The following is a 5,747-nucleotide window of genomic DNA, read 5'->3' as shown; positions in this document are numbered from 1 at the left end:
GAAGCTGCCACTGGCGGTCAGGAGGCAGCGTCAGCATCCTTGCTGAGACGCTCTGGGCCCCTCAGAGTACCGCGGACCCGGCCTGGCCCTGCTGTGCTCCCGAGAGGCGGCTGCAGTGGAGTTTACTGAGCAAAAGGGGAAAGTGCTGGCTGGAAGGTGGACCCTCATGCCGGGTACACGACCCCCTCCCCCAGGCAGCCAGAGGGCCCACAGACTGGACTGGGGCCACATCCTTCTGCGGCCAGCTCTCTCCCTCCACACCACGTCTCCTGTCCTCACATCCACCCTGTAGGGGCCTGGCATCCGCCCTCCCACGCCCCGAACCACCACCACCACACTCACGAGCTGGTGACTGGCCCAAAGCCATCCAGCTGGTCCGCGCGCCTCCGGTGGGCCTCAAAGCCCGGCCTGTCCGACCCGCCATCAGGCTGCCCTTCGGCTCCCCGACACCCGGGGCCAAGGAGGCAGGGACCTTCCCTCCCCAGAGGGTGGCGCCAGACCCGCGGGCCAGGCAGGCTCCCGGGCAGGTCAGTCTCATCCTCCGGGAGGGACGCCTCGCCCTGGCGGGAGGTGGGAATGGGGTGACACTTTGCTGAGCCCCTCCCGGGGCCAGCCCCTCCCAGAGATACGCGGGCTCCCGCGGCTCCCACGGGACCTATAGGGCGCGTGCTCCCAGGACGCACTGCAGTGGGGACGCCCTGGCCAAGGCGGTCCGGCCCACCGAGTCCGCGGGCCTGTTCCCCTACCTGGGGCGTGGTCTACCAACTTCCTCCCCCCCCACGTTTCTGTCCCTGGGGGTCCTTCATTCACTCCACACGCTCTCACTGGGCCCCTGCAATCGCCCCGCACGGGCCCTCTGCGAAGCGAAGGCTCCAGCTCTCCGCCAGCGAGCCCACGACCCACTCCCGCCCCGGAGGGCGCGGCCGCCGCGTCACCAGGACCGGGAGGCCGAGGGCTAGGAGAGCTCCTCCACCCCGCGCGGCCACCGCCAGGGCCCGGCTGGGAAGCCGACGGAGTTTCAAGTGGCGGAGGGGTGGAGGGGTGCTCGGGCTACAGGAGGACAGCACTGGCTTCTCCGCGCAGGCAGCGCGCCAGGAGCGTGGGCCCGGCGCGCCCAAACCGCAGCCCTTCCCAGGGCTTCCCAGCGCTTCCCAGGGCTTCCCAGGGCTTCCCAGCGCTTCCCAGCCCTTCCCAGCCCTTCCCAGGGCTTCCCAGGGCTTCCCAGGGCTTGCCAGCGCTTCCCAGGGCTTCCCAGGGCTTGCTAGGGCTTGCCAGGGCTTCCCAGGGCTTCCCAGCCCTTCCCAGCCCTTCCCAGCGCTTCCCAGCCCTTCCCAGCGCTTCCCAGCCCTTCCCAGCGCTCGGCGCCATCACGCCCCGCCGCCTCCCGCCGCGCTCGGCCCCAGGCCCGGCCTCGGGGTCTGCCGGGCGAGGTGCGGAGGGCCCGGGCTGGTCTGGGGTGCGCGGCGCAGGGTCCGAGGGCTCCTCCCAGGCGCCCCCGCTCCCGGCCCTGCTCCCGGGCCGCGCGTGGGCGGCTCCATCGCTGTCGCTGCGCGCAGGCCCGCCGGGTCTAGTGGTCCTAAACATTTCACAATTGCGCTACAGAACTGTTGAACTGTTAAGAACCACTGAACCCAGCGCGCGATCCGCGTCCTCCGCGCCGTGGAGAGAAGAGCCCCGCCGCCCGGGACCCCAGCCGCGCGCCCCGACGCCCGGACACGCAGGAGGAGCGCGGCAGCCGGACCCAGCCCCACCCGCCCAACCGCGCCCGACGAGCCCCCGCGAGCCCAGCCGTCCCGGCGGCGCGTCCCCTCCGACCACGGCCCCGCGATGCCCGGCGGTGCGTCCGTGCGGCGGCGGCGAGCGCCGCGGCGCCTTTTAAGCGGGTGGCCGCCCTCCCCCGCCGCCGGAATGCGCCCGCGCCGCGCCGGCCCGACCGGTTTTTCCGGGCGGGGCGGCTCCCGGGCCGGCAGGTCGCGTGGCCGGTAGTCCGCGGCCCGGGTACCTGCTCGGCGCGCCCACGCGGGGGTGGCCCTGACTCACCGGCCTCCCGGCCCCGCCCGGCCCGCTGCCCCCGGCGCCCCTAGGGTCCACGCTCCGGGCCCGGGGACCATACCCGCACCGTCCCGCCAGGGACCCGGGGCGCCCGGCTCACTGCGGGGAGGTGGGGACGGCGGCCGAGTTGGTGCCCAGGTGAGGACCGGAGCCGGCAGAAGCCCAGGACCCGGGTACCGCCCATGGGTGGCGGGAGGGCCGGCTGGACACGCCCATCCGTGTCCCTTCTCACTTCAAAGGGAACTTCGTGGGAGAGGAGAGGAGGGGAACAAATGGAAAGTGAGACTAGAGGGAGGGTGAGGACGCGCCGGCAGGTTTCTGGTTCTCAGACCCTGTCTCCTCCCAGGGGGTAAGGAGGGCAGCCCGGACCCCTCCTCAGAGCCCACGCTGGAAGCCCCATCCTGCGCCCACACTCCCCACCCTGGGCGGCAGGGGAGCCAGGGCACAGCATTCCTGTCCCCGTCCCCTCCACGCCCGGCAGGAGCCCTGGGCCAGCACCCCGCAGCCCCATGCACCCCGGCCTGGCCGCTTTAGTCACCTGGACATGTTGGGGCAGCAGAGCTGCCCACTGGAGGCTAATGGCGGAGTCCAAGCTTTAGGAAAGAGAAAATTTGGAGGGAGGTGACCCCTAAAGTCCTCAGCCCAAACCCTGAGCCACTGGTGCGGCCCGGGGGTGGGTGGCCGAGGACGGTGGTCACCATCGTTTGGCTAAGTCCGGGGTGGCCACACAAGGCCGCGCCACCAGCTGCACGCCCGTGTCCTCTGGGCTCGGGAGCCCAGGCTGGTCCCAGGCCGGGATGCAGCCACCGAGTTGTGACGGACCCTCTAGACCTTGTCACACATGCTGTGTGTGGTTTACCTGCACCACCACCCAGTAAAGTGAGTAGCAAAGGTTTCATCGTTTCCATTTGCAGTTAGGGAAACTGAGGCTCAGAGAGAGGCAGTGACTTCTCAAGAGGTCACACGGCGCTCCACGGTGGAGCTGGGACTCCACACCCCACGTCTCTGCTGAGTCCCCAGGCCTGAGTGGCAGTGTGTGTGGGCAGGAACTGGGGGGAGGGGGCACAGAGGTGTGTGACCAAGACAATGAGCTTGGGAGCTCCTCCCCCCCCAACCCCGTCACCGTCACCGCACGGGCGGAAAGACCCCCTCCTCTCCTGTCCCCTGTTCTGGGCCCTGGTGCAGCCCAGTCCGGGGCAGACCCCTCCCTCCACACTGCCACTGTCGCCGGCGCCAGAGGGGACTGGTAAGAGTGGAGAGGAAGAGGTGACCAGTACCAGCGCCCGGGGCCCCCACTTGCAGCAGGAGGTATTGAGGTGTCACCTGTAGCTGGGGTGAGGGCGGCCCTGACTGAGAAATCTCATCTTAGGACGGAAGACACTGGGTCAACGTGGATAACGGCCTAAATGAGAGATGTTTCCCAGCCATAACCCTGGGATCCCAGCGCCAGGAGATGGGCCGTTGGGAGCCGGAGCGCCACCCCAAGTGAGATCACCGGGCGCGAGCCACGCAGCTCCGGCCCCTCCGAGCCCCCGAGGGGCTCCGGGCGCCTTGCACGTGTACCCCGCCCTCGCCGAGCTCGCCTCACTCCCGCGTCTCCCACCAACCTGGCGACCTCTCCGGTGGCATTACCTTCAAGAGGCGAGCGGGCTGGTGCAGTGCCAGGCGGGCTGGTAGCCCAGCTCTGCCACGTGCCCTCCTGGGACTCTGAGCACAGGCCCGGGCCTTAGTTTCTTCAGCTGTAAAGTGGGAAGGAAGATGGGCTGGTGCCCATTCAGGGGCGTCGCGGGATGGAAGCAAACGCCCGGCAGGTGACCCTTCAACTTTGTCATCCGCGGGGCTACCCACCCTCGCGCGGCGCTGGGGGCGAGGAGGGCGGCCCGTGACTCCCCTGCTTCGACTGGGCCGTTCTCTGAGGAATGGCCCTGGGGAACTTTCCAGACAGATGCCTGAGACTTTCCAGAGCTTTCTGGGACACCTGCCCAGTCCAGGAGCCGCTCATTGTAGGGCTCTGCATCCCCCAAGTGTGTGGAGGGGCCTGAGAACGGGGGTCCTGGAGGGGAGCTCCCCGCATCTGCCCCGCTGGCAGAAGCCTCTCCCCTGCCCTCGATGACCCACTTGGGGAAAAGCCAGTGCAGCGAGCGCTCCCCGCCTGGGACACCGGGCTCCAGTGGGCACTTCTCCACTGGCAGGCTTTCTGGGAGGGAGGGCCCATGGGGGGGTAACTTGAGGCACCGCAGCTCTCACAGTCTGGGCTCCGCGGGGCCTAGAAGACGCGCTGAGTGTGGCGTGGCCGTGAGCACAGGCTCTGCCGCATCCGGTCCCCCGTGGGGTGGCTGTGTCTGGTGAGCTGCTGTGTGCCGGGCGCCACAGAGGACGTGGGGATGGGTACCGGCCGTGGGACGCGGAAGGTGCTCTCCAATTGTCCAGGTATTTGTCCAACAGTCCTGCCGCCCCCTGGCCTTCTGAGGGTCCCAGCCCACCGGCAACTGCAGGGGCTCCCAGCTCTGGAGCCCTAGGGCCCCTCTTCCCCCCAGGCCCCAGCTCACTAGGCTGTCATCAGGGTATGGGGCCCCACCATGCTCGTGTGGTGTCACCTGTTTGTGCAAGGCCCAGGCACACCCGTGTCTGGGCAAGATCTGGAAAGCTGCCAGCCCGGGCCTGGGAACCGGGCTGAGAAGCCTGGGGGTGCGGTCGGAGCCGCCCCCGGCCCAGCGCCTCTGGGAGAGGCTGCATGGTGGGTGCAAGGGAGAGCTCTTTGGGGTCGCCCTTGCCCTCAGGCTGGGCCCAGCGGCTTCCTGAGCCCCCAGCTCAGGGGCCAGACGGACAGATTGAAGGCAGTCCTTATGGGGGCAGTTAGAGAGGGGCCAAGGTGGTGGGGGACCTGGAGCGGGGAGGCTCCTCACGCCCAGCAGGGCAGGGGGCGGGAGGCCTCAGGCCAGCCCAGGCCCAAGGCATGCCCTTGTCGCAGCACCAGACTGCTTCCGGTGCTTCCGGTTCAGGCCATGGGTCCAAACACCTGATTTCAGCCCCAGCCGGGCCTCTGGTAAGGCACTGACACTGGCCTCAGAGAGCCACACCCACCAGGCCTGGGCCTGCCCTGCCCATCCCACACCTGCGCACAGCAGGGCGCTTCCACCCACCCAGGCTCCCCAGGATGGGCCTGGCTCATAAGAGGTAGCAGGTGCGGCGCTACCAGCAGATCAGGGGCTGCAATGAATGGGGCCAAGGGGCCAGCACACTGCAGAGGTCCCTGTGAAGACGGGATGAGGGGGACCGGGAGGACTAGAGAGATGGTCTCCGCGAGGAGAGTTCAGCAGAAGCAGATGTGGGTGGGGGCTGCCTGGAGGAGGTGACTCCAAGCTTCAAGAGGAGGTCTGGGAGGAGAGGAGATGGGGCAGGGGTTGTCTGGGGGAGGGAACAGCCTGTCCACCCCACCCAGGGGCCCACATTCACACTCACTCCTGGTGCCTTGGGAAGGATTGGTGGAGCGTCCCTCACCCCCAGGGTGCTGAAGACACCGCCCTTTGACCCAGAGCCTGGGGCCTGACACCCCACACACATACCCACGGTCCTGGGACCCAGACAGACCCACTGGAGCCGGGCTTTGGGGATCTAGGGAGGGAATGGCCCTCAGAGAGATTTTATTGCCACTCTACCCAACAAAGACCTTTAGGCTGCGTTCTGGAAACGGA

The sequence above is a fragment of the Hyperoodon ampullatus genome (genome assembly GCF_949752795.1).
Source record: "Hyperoodon ampullatus genome assembly, chromosome: 3".
Taxonomy (NCBI): Eukaryota; Metazoa; Chordata; class Mammalia; order Artiodactyla; family Ziphiidae; genus Hyperoodon; species Hyperoodon ampullatus.
Note: the sequence above shows the minus strand (reverse complement) of the source record.